Below are 12,500 nucleotides of genomic sequence, written 5' to 3'. Positions count from 1 at the left end.
CACATCACTGTTACTACAGACACATCACTGTTATTACAGACACATCACTGTTATTACAGACACATCACTGTTACTACAGACACATCACTCTGTCACAGACACATCACTCTGTCACAGACACATCACTGTTATTACAGACACATCACTGTTACTACAGACACATCACTGTTATTACAGACACAACACTGTTACTACAGACACATCACTGTTACTACAGACACATCACTGTTATTACAGACACATCACTGTTACTACAGACACATCACTGTTATTACAGACACATCACTGTTACTACAAACACATCACTGTTATTACAGACACGTCACTCTGTCACAGACACATCACTCTGTCACAGACACATCACTGTTATTACAGACACATCACTGTTACTACAGACACATCACTGTTACTACAGACACATCACTGTTACTACAGACACATCACTCTGTCACAGAAACATCACTGTTATTACAGACACATCACTGTTACTACAGACACATCACTGTTATTACAGACACATCACTGTTATTACAGACACATCACTGTTACTACAGGCACATCACTCTGTCACAGACACATCACTCTGTCACAGACACATCACTGTTATTACAGACACATCACTGTTACTACAGACACATCACTGTTATTACAGACACATCACTGTTACTACAGACACATCACTGTTACTACAGACACATCACTCTGTCACAGACACATCACTGTTACTACAGACACATCACTCTGTCACAGACACATCACTGTTACTACAGACACATCACTCTGTCACAGACACATCACTGTTACTACAGACACATCACTGTTACTACAGACACATCACTGTTATTACATACACATCACTGTTAATACAGACACATCACTGTTATTACAGACACATCACTGTTACTACAGACACATCACTGTTATTACAGACACATCACTGTTACTACAGACACATCACTCTGTCACAGACACATCACTGTTACTACAGACACATCACTGTTATTACAGACACATCACTATTGCTACAGACACATCACTCTGTCACAGACACATCACTGTTACTACAGACACATCACTGTTACTACAGACACATCACTGTTACTACAGACACATCACTCTGTCACAGACACATCACTGTTACTACAGACACATCACTGTTACTACAGACACATCACTGTTATTACAGACACATCACTGTTACTACAGACACATCACTGTTACTACAGACACATCACTGTTACCACAGACACATCACTGTTACTACAGACACACCACTGTTACTACAGACACATCACTGTTACTACAGACACATCACTGTTATTACAGACACATCACTGTTACTACAGACACATCACTGTTACTACAGACACATCACTGTTATTACAGACACATCACTGTTACTACAGACACATCACTGTTACTACAGACACACCACTGTTACTACAGACAAATCACTGTTACTACAGACACATCACTGTTATTACAGACACATCACTGTTACTACAGACACATCACTGTTACTACAGACACATCACTCTGTCACAGACACATCACTGTTATTACAGACACATCACTGTTACTACAGACACATCACTCTGTCACAGACACATCACTGTTATTACAGACACATCACTGTTACTACAGACACATCACTCTGTCACAGACACATCACTGTTATTACAGACACATCACTGTTACTACAGACACATCACTGTTACTACAGACACATCACTGTTACTACAGACACATCACTGTTATTACAGACACATCACTGTTATTACAGACACATCACTGTTATTACAGACACATCACTGTTACTACAGACACATCACTGTTACTACAGACACATCACTGTTATTACAGACACATCACTGTTACTACAGACACATCACTGTTACTACAGACACATCACTGTTATTACAGACACATCACTGTTACTACAGACACATCACTCTGTCACAGACACATCACTGTTACTACAGACACATCACTCTGTCACAGACACATCACTGTTACTACAGACACATCACTGTTATTACAGACACATCACTGTTATTACAGACACATCACTGTTACAACAGACACATCACTGTTACTACAGACACATCACTGTTACTACAGACACACCACTGTTACTACAGACACATCACTGTTACTACAGACACATCACTGTTATTACAGACACATCACTGTTACTACAGACACATCACTGTTACTACAGACACATCACTGTTACTACAGACACACCACTGTTACTACAGACACATCACTGTTACTACAGACACACCACTGTTACTACAGACACATCACTGTGTCTTTCCTCTGGTCTAAAAAACAGTGTAATGACACAGTGATGTGACACACACATCATGACACATCACTCTGTCACAGACACATCACTGTTACTACAGAGACATCACTCTGTCACAGACACATCACTGTTACTACAGACACATTACTGTTACTACAGACACATCACTGTTACTACAGACACATCACTGTTATTACAGACACATCACTCTGTCACAGACACATCACTGTTATTACAGACACATCACTGTTATTACAGACACATCACTGTTATTACAGACACATCACTCTGTCACAGACACATCACTGTTATTACAGACACATCACTCTGTCACAGACACATCACTGTTACTACAGACACATCACTGTTACTACAGACACATCACTGTTACTGCAGACACATCACTCTGTCACAGACACATCACTGTTACTACAGACACATCACTCTGTCACAGACACATCACTGTTACTACAGACACATCACTGTTATTACAGACACATCACTGTTATTACAGACACATCACTGTTACTACAGACACATCGCTCTGTCACAGACACATCACTGTTACTACAGACACATCACTCTGTCACAGACACATCACTGTTACTACAGACACATCACTCTGTCACAGACACATCACTGTTACTACAGACACATCACTGTTACTACAGACACATCACTGTTACTACAGACACATCACTGTTACTACAGACACATCACTGTTATTACAGACACATCACTGTTACCACAGACACATCACTGTTACTACAGACACATCACTGTTATTACAGACACATCACTGTTACTACAGACACATCACTGTTACTACAGACACATCACTGTTACTACAGACACGTCACTGTTACTACAGACACATTACTGTTATTACAGACACATCACTGTTATTACAGACACATCACTGTTATTACAGACACATCACTCTGTCACAGACACATCACTGTTACTACAGACACATCACTGTTATTACAGACACATCACTGTTATTACAGACACATCACTGTTACTACAGACACATCACTGTTATTACAGACACATCACTGTTACTACAGACACATCACTGTTACTACAGACACACCACTGTTACTACAGACAAATCACTGTTACTACAGACACATCACTGTTATTACAGACACATCACTGTTACTACAGACACATCACTGTTACTACAGACACATCACTCTGTCACAGACACATCACTGTTATTACAGACACATCACTGTTACTACAGACACATCACTCTGTCACAGACACATCACTGTTATTACAGACACATCACTGTTACTACAGACACATCACTCTGTCACAGACACATCACTGTTATTACAGACACATCACTGTTACTACAGACACATCACTGTTACTACAGACACATCACTGTTACTACAGACACATCACTGTTATTACAGACACATCACTGTTATTACAGACACATCACTGTTATTACAGACACATCACTGTTACTACAGACACATCACTGTTACTACAGACACATCACTGTTATTACAGACACATCACTGTTACTACAGACACATCACTGTTACTACAGACACATCACTGTTATTACAGACACATCACTGTTACTACAGACACATCACTCTGTCACAGACACATCACTGTTACTACAGACACATCACTCTGTCACAGACACATCACTGTTACTACAGACACATCACTGTTATTACAGACACATCACTGTTATTACAGACACATCACTGTTACTACAGACACATCACTGTTACTACAGACACATCACTGTTACTACAGACACACCACTGTTACTACAGACACATCACTGTTACTACAGACACATCACTGTTATTACAGACACATCACTGTTATTACAGACACATCACTGTTACTACAGACACATCACTGTTACTACAGACACATCACTGTTACTACAGACACACCACTGTTACTACAGACACATCACTGTGTCTTTCCTCTGGTCTAAAAAACAGTGTAATGACACAGTGATGTGACACACACATCAGGACACATCACTCTGTCACAGACACATCACTGTTACTACAGACACATCACTCTGTCACAGACACATCACTGTTACTACAGACACATTACTGTTACTACAGACACATCACTGTTACTACAGACACATCACTGTTATTACAGACATATCACTGTTACTACAGACACATCACTCTGTCACAGACACATCACTGTTACTACAGACACATCACTCTGTCACAGACACATCACTGTTACTACAGACACATCACTGTTATTACAGACACATCACTGTTATTACAGACACATCACTGTTACTACAGACACATCACTCTGTCACAGACACATCACTGTTACTACAGACACATCACTCTGTCACAGACACATCACTGTTACTACAGACACATCACTCTGTCACAGACACATCACTGTTACTACAGACACATCACTGTTACTACAGACACATCACTGTTATTACAGACACATCACTGTTACTACAGACACATCACTGTTACTACAGACACGTCACTGTTATTACAGACACATCACTGTTACTACAGACACATCACTGTTACTACAGACACATCACTGTTATTACAGACACATCACTGTTACTACAGACACATCACTGTTATTACAGACACATCACTGTTACTACAGACACGTCACTGTTACTACAGACACATTACTGTTATTACAGACACATCACTGTTATTACAGACACATCACTGTTATTACAGACACATCACTCTGTCACAGACACATCACTGTTACTACAGACACATCACTGTTATTACAGACACATCACTGTTATTACAGACACATCACTGTTACTACAGACACATCACTGTTACTACAGACACATCACTGTTACTACAGACACATCACTGTTACTACAGACACATCACTGTTACTACAGACACATCACTGTTACTAGACACATCACATGACATGGCTGACAACATAACCTGGTTGACCCCTCAACATAACACTGGTTGATCCCTCAACATAACTTGGTTGATCCCTCAACATAACACTGGTTGATCCCTCAACATAACACTGGTTGATCCCTCAACATAACACTGTGGGATCCCTCAACATAACCTGGTTGATCCCTCAACATAACACTGGTTGATCCCTCAACATAACCTGGTTGATCCCTCAACATAACACTGGTTGATCCCTCAACATAACACTGTGGGATCCCTCAACATAACACTGGTTGATCCCTCAACATAACACTGGTTGATCCCTCAACATAACACTGTGGGATCCCTCAACATAACCTGGTTGATCCCTCAACATAACACTGGTTGATCCCTCAACATAACCTGGTTGATCCCTCAACATAACACTGGTTGATCCCTCAACATAACACTGGTTGATCCCTCAACATAACACTGTGGGATCCCTCAACATAACACTGTGGGATCCCTCAACATAACACTGTGGGATCCCTCAACATAACCTGGTTGATCCCTCAACATAACACTGGTTGATCCCTCAACATAACCTGGTTGATCCCTCAACATAACCTGGTTGATCCCTCAACATAACACTGGTTGATCCCTCAACATAACCTGGTTGATCCCTCAACATAACCTGGTTGATCCCTCAACATAACACTGGTTGATCCCTCAACATAACCTGGTTGATCCCTCAACATAACCTGGTTGATCCCTCAACATAACCTGGTTGATCCGTCATAATGTTTAGTCTGTGTTTCGTTGAGAACAACAGCTATAAACATTCTATGTGACCCTGCAGTGTTCCTTTATCTGTGACTGGTTGAAGCATAAAGGCAAGGAGGAACCCGACCAATAAGAAAAGCTCTCTCTCAGCTGTGATAGTGGAATGGTTGCTAAGGAGGAGAAACTGCTTAGCAACCGTCTCCAGAGCTGCTGTGCTGACTAAACCTCTGATGTCACTTCCCTGACGATCAGCATAGAAACCACCCAGGTAACCTATGCCCCCCCCCCGCCCGCTAACACACACACACACACACACACACACACACACACACACACACACACACACACACACACACACACACACATATACACACACACACACACACACACACACACACACACACACACACACACACACACACACACACACACACACACACACACCCTCCCCATCTTTCTCTGTCTTTTTTTTTTCTCTCTCTCTCTCTTTCTCCCTGTCTCTCGCTCTCTCTCTCTCTTTCTCTCTCTGTCTCTCGCTCTCTCTCACCCCCTGCTCTCTCCCTTCCCCTCCCCCTCCCCCTCTCGCTCTCTCCCTCCCCCTGTTCTCTCCCTCCCCTGCTCTCTCTCTCTCTCTGTCTCTCGCTCTCTCCCTCCCCCTCTCCCCCTGTCTCTCGCTCTCTCTCCCTCCCCCTCTCTCTCTGTCTCCCCCTCTCTCTCACCCCCTGCTCTCTCCCTCCCCCTCTCTCCCTGTCTCTCGCTCTCTCTCACCCACTGTTCTCTCCCTCCCCCTCTCCCCCTGTCTCTCGCTCTCTCTCCCTCCCCCTCTCTCTCTCCCTCCCCCTCTCTCTCACCCCCTGCTCTCTCCCTCCCCCTCTCCCCCTGTCTCTCGCTCTCTCCCTCCCCCTCTCTCTCTCCCTCCCCCTCTCTCTCACCCCCTGCTCTCTCCCTCCCCCTCTCCCCCTGTCTCTCGCTCTCTCTCCCTCCCCCTCTCTCTCTCCCTCCCCCTCTCTCTCACCCCCTGCTCTCTCCCTCCCCCTCTCCCCCTGTCTCTCGCTCTCTCTCCCTCCCCCTCTCTCTCTCCCTCCCCCTCTCTCTCACCCCCTGCTCTCTCCCTCCCCCTCTCCCCCTGTCTCTCGCTCTCTCTCCCTCCCCCTCTCTCTCTCCCTCCCCCTCTCTCTCACCCCCTGCTCTCTCCCTCCCCCTCTCCCCCTGTCTCTCGCTCTCTCTCCCTCCCCCTCTCTCTCTCCCTCCCCCTCTCTCTCACCCCCTGCTCTCTCCCTCCCCCTCTCCCCCTGTCTCTCGCTCTCTCTCACCCCCTGCTCTCTCCCTCTTTGGTCTATTTTGATCTTTGGCAGGTTATTTAGGGCTGCTGTTGTTGCTAAGCAACCAGACGGTAACTGGGAGACAGGAGGAAAGTCCCACTGCCACAGTCAGGCCCCGAAAAATCCTCCTCTCTCTGTCTCTCTCATCCTCTGTCTGTCTCTATTTCAGCCTCCTCTCTGTCTCCCATCCTCCTCTCTCTCTCTCTCATCCTCTGTCTGTCTCTATATTTCAGCCTCCTCTCTGTCTCCCATCCTCCTCTCTCTCTCTCTCATCCTCTGTCTGTCTCTATATTTCAGCCTCCTCTGTCTCCCATCCTCCTCTCTCTCTCTCTCACATCCTCTGTCTGTCTCTATTTCAGCCTCCTCTCTGTCTCCCATCCTCCTCTCTCTCTCTCTCATCCTCTGTCTGTCTCTATATTTCAGCCTCCTCTGTCTCCCATCCTCCTCTCTCTCTCTCTCACATCCTCTGTCTGTCTCTATTTCAGCCTCCTCTCTCTCTCTCTCATCCTCTGTCTGTCTCCCATCCTCCTATCTCTCAATTTCAATTCAATTCAATTCAAGGGGCTTTATTGGCATGGGAAACATGTGTTAACATTGCCAAAGCAAGTGAGGTAGACAATACACAAAAGTGAAACAGACAATACAAATTAACAGTAAACATTACACATACAGAAGTTTCAAAACAATAAAGACATTACAAATGGCATATTATATATATACAGTGTTGTAACAATGTACAAATGGTTAAAGCACACAAGTTAAAATAAATAAGCATAAATATGGGTTGTATTTACAATGGTGTTTGTTCTTCACTGGTTGCCCTTTTCTTGTGGCAACAGGTCACAAATCTTGCTGCTGTGATGGAACACTGTGGTATTTCACCCAGTAGATTTGGGAGTTTATCAAAATTGGATTTGTTTTCGAATTCTTTGTGGATCTGTGTAATCTGAGGGAAATATGTGTCTCTAATATGGTCATACATTTGGCAGGAGGTTAGGAAGTGCAGCTCGGTTTCCACCTCATTTTGTGGGCAGTGTGCACATAGCCTGTCTTCTCTTGAGAGCCAGGTCTGCCTAAAGCGACCTTTCTCAATAGCAAGGCTATGCTCACTGAGTCTGTACATAGTCAAAGCTTTCCTTAAGTTTGGGTCAGTCACAGTGGTCAGGTATTCTGCCACTGTGTACTCTCTGTTCAGGGCCAAATAGCCTTCTAGTTTGCTCAGTTTTTTTGTTAATTCTTTCCAATGTGTCAAGTAATTATCTTTTTGTTTTCTCATGATTTGGTTGGGTCTAACTGTGCTGTTGTCCTGGGGCTCTGTGGGGTGTGTTTGTGTTTGTGAACAGAGCCCTAGGACCAGCTTGCTTAGGGGACTCTTCTCCAGGTTCATCTCGCTGTAGGTGATGGCTTGGTTATGGAAGGTTTGGGAATCGCTTCCTTTTAGGTGGTTGTAGAATTTAACGGCTCTTTTCTGGATTTTGATAATTAGTGGGTATCGGCCTAATTCTGCTCTGCATGCATTATTTGGTGTTCTACGTTGTACACGGAGGAGTCTCAATTTGGTGTTTGCCCCATTTTGTGAAATCTTGGTTGGTGAGCGGACCCCAGACCTCACAACCATAAAGGGCAATGGGCTCTATGACTGATTCAAGTATTTTTAGCCAGATCCTAATTGGTATGTTGAAATGTATGTTCCTTTTGATGGCATAGAATGCCCTTCTTGCCTTGTCTCTCAGATCGTTCACAGCTCTGTGGAAGTTACCTGTGGTGCTGATGTTTAGGCCGAGGTATGTATAGTTTTTTGTGTGCTCTAGGGCAACGGTGTCTAGATGGAATTTGTGGTCCTGGCGACTGGACCTTTTTTGGAACACCATTATTTTTGTCTTACTGAGATTTACTGTCAGGGCCCAGGTCTGGCAGGGCCCAGGTCTGACAGAATCTGTGCAGAAGATCTAGGTGCTGCTGTAGGCCCTCCTTGGTTGGTGACAGAAGCACCAGATCATCAGCAAACAGTAGACATTTGACTTCGGATTCTAGTAGGGTGAGACCGGGTGCTGCAGACTGTTCTAGTGCCCGCGCCAATTCGTTGATATATATGTTGAAGAGGGTGGGGCTTAAGCTGCATCCCTGTCTCACCCCACGACCCTGTGTGAAGAAATGTGTGTGTTTTTTGCCAATTTCAACCGCACACTTGTTGTTTGTGCCTCTCTCTCTCATCCTCTGTCTGTCTATTTCAGCCTCCTCTCTCTCTGTCCTCCATCCTCCTTTTTCTGTCTCCCATCCTCTGTCTGTCTCTCTCTCTACCTCTCTACCTCTCTCCCTCCCTCTCTCCCTCTCTCTTTCTCTCTCTCTCTCCCAGCCTCCTCTCTCTCTCTCTCTCTCTCTCTGTTTTCCTTCTCTGTCTCTTCCTTCTCTCTCTTGTGTGTACAGTATGGTAGTACAACATGTCATTCCCTTTCCATAGGCTGACCAGGTAAATCCAGGTAAAAGCTAGCATCCCTTATTGATGTCACTTGTTAAATCCACTTCAATCAGTGTAGATGAAGGGGAGGAGACGGGTTAAAGAAGGATTTTTAAGCCTTGAGAAAATTGAGACATGGATTGTGTATGTGTTTCATTCAGAGGGTGAATGGACAAGACAAAATATTGAACTGCCTTTGAACAGGGTATGGTAGTAGGTGCCAGGCGCACCAGTTTATGTCAAGAACTGCAATGCTGCTGTTTTTTTTAACGCTGAACAGTTTCCCGTGTGTATCAAGAATGGTCCACCACCCAAAGGACATCCAGCCATCTTGACACAGCTGTGGTAAGCATTTGTCTACATGGACCAGCGTCCCTGTGGAGTCAACATGGACCAGCGTCCCTGTGGAGTCAACATGGACCAGCGTCCCTGTGGAGTCAACATGAGCCAGCGTCCCTGTGGAGTCAACATGGGCCAGCGTCCCTGTGGAGTCAATATGGACCAGCGTCCCTGTGGAGTCAACATGAGCCAGCGTCCCTGTGGAGTCAACATGGGCCAGCGTCCCTGTGGAGTCAACATGGGCCAGCGTCCCTGTGGAGTCAACATGGACCAGCGTCCCTGTGGAGTCAACATGGGCCAGCGTCCCTGTGGAGTCAACATGGACCAGCGTCCCTGTGGAGTCAACATGGGCCAGCGTCCCTGTGGAGTCAACATGGACCAGCGTCCCTGTGGAGTCAACATGGACCAGCGTCCCTGTGGAGTCAACATGGACCAGCGTCCCTGTGGAGTCAACATGGGCCAGCGTCCCTGTGGAGTCAACATGGGCCAGCGTCCCTGTGGAGTCAACATGGGCCAGCGTCCCTGTGGAGTCAACATGGGCCAGCGTCCCTGTGGAGTCAACATGGGCCAGCGTCCCTGAGGAGTCAACATGGACCAGCGTCCCTGTGGAGTCAACATGGGCCAGCGTCCCTGTGGAGTCAACATGGGCCAGCGTCCCTGTGGAGTCAACATGGGCCAGCGTCCCTGTGGAGTCAACATGGGCCAGCGTCCCTGTGGAGTCAACATGGGCCAGCGTCCCTGTGGAGTCAACATGGGCCAGCGTCCCTGTGGAGTCAACATGGGCCAGCGTCCCTGTGGAGTCAACATGGGCCAGCGTCCCTGTGGAGTCAACATGGGCCAGCGTCCCTGTGGAGTCAACATGGGCCAGCGTCCCTGTGGAGTCAACATGGGCCAGCGTCCCTGTGGAGTCAACATGGGCCAGCGTCCCTGAGGAGTCAACATGGACCAGCGTCCCTGTGGAGTCAACATGGGCCAGCGTCCCTGTGGAGTCAACATGGGCCAGCGTCCCTGTGGAGTCAACATGGGCCAGCGTCCCTGTGGAGTCAACATGGGCCAGCGTCCCTGTGGAGTCAACATGGGCCAGCGTCCCTGTGGAGTCAACATGGACCAGCGTCCCTGTGGAGTCAACATGGACCAGCGTCCCTGTGGAGTCAACATGGGCCAGCGTCCCTGTGGAGTCAACATGGGCCAGCGTCCCTGTGGAGTCAACATGGGCCAGCGTCCCTGTGGAGTCAACATGGGCCAGCGTCCCTGTGGAGTCAACATGGGCCAGCGTCCCTGTGGAGTCAACATGGGCCAGCGTCCCTGTGGAGTCAACATGGGCCAGCGTCCCTGTGGAGTCAACATGGGCCAGCGTCCCTGTGGAGTCAACATGGACCAGCGTCCCTGTGGAGTCAACATGGACCAGCGTCCCTGTGGAGTCAACATGGGCCAGCGTCCCTGTGGAGTCAACATGGGCCAGCGTCCCTGTGGAGTCAACATGGGCCAGCGTCCCTGTGGAGTCAACATGGGCCAGCGTCCCTGTGGAGTCAACATGGGCCAGCGTCCCTGTGGAGTCAACATGGGCCAGCGTCCCTGTGGAGTCAACATGGGCCAGCGTCCCTGTGGAGTCAACATGGGCCAGCGTCCCTGTGGAGTCAACATGGGCCAGCGTCCCTGTGGAGTCAACATGGGCCAGCGTCCCTGTGGAGTCAACATGGGCCAGCGTCCCTGTGGAGTCAACATGGGCCAGCGTCCCTGTGGAGTCAACATGGACCAGCGTCCCTGTGGAGTCAACATGGGCCAGCGTCCCTGTGGAACGCTTTGAACACCTTGTAGAGTCCATGTCCTGATGAACTGAGGCTGTTCTGAGGGCAGAAGGGGGTGAAACTAATGCAACTCAATATTAGGAAGGTGTTCCTAATGTTTTGTACACTCAGTGTATTATATATACATTTAGTTGGATCTACAGACATGGCAGCTCTGCTTCTGGCTCCTAAACAACTTTGCAGTATTTTTGTTTTTTTGTGTATTATTTCTTACATTATTAGCCTCTGAATGTGTTTGTGTCATATAACCTCTACCTGACACCCTAGACCCCCCCACTTCAATTTGCTTACCACCCCAATAGGTCCACAGACCATGCAATCGCCATCACACTGCCCACTGCCCACTGCAAACTGCCCACTGCCCACTGCAAACTGCTGAATACAACAGGTGTAGTAGACCTCACAGTGAAATGCTGAATACAACAGGTGTAGTAGACCTCACAGTGAAATGCTGAATACAACAGGTGTAGTAGACCTTACAGTGAAATGCTGAATACAACAGGTGTAGTAGACCTTACAGTGAAATGCTGAATACAACAGGTGTAGTAGACCTCACAGTGAAATGCTGAATACAACAGGTGT

The 12,500-nt window shown here is 46.7% G+C and overlaps 1 protein-coding gene across 3 annotated transcripts in view; it reads right to left on the bottom strand.

Annotated features, from left to right (window-relative positions):
* LOC129817820 (DNA (cytosine-5)-methyltransferase 3A-like) overlaps positions 1 to 12,500 on the bottom strand; it is a 151,474-nt gene that overhangs the window by 131,308 nt on the left and 7,666 nt on the right. The window lies entirely within an intron of this gene.

This window comes from Salvelinus fontinalis, chromosome 20 (assembly GCF_029448725.1).
Source record: "Salvelinus fontinalis isolate EN_2023a chromosome 20, ASM2944872v1, whole genome shotgun sequence".
In the NCBI taxonomy this organism is placed as follows: Eukaryota; Metazoa; Chordata; class Actinopteri; order Salmoniformes; family Salmonidae; genus Salvelinus; species Salvelinus fontinalis.
The sequence above is the reverse complement of the archived record's forward strand: the minus strand, read 5'-3'. Positions and strand labels throughout refer to the sequence as shown.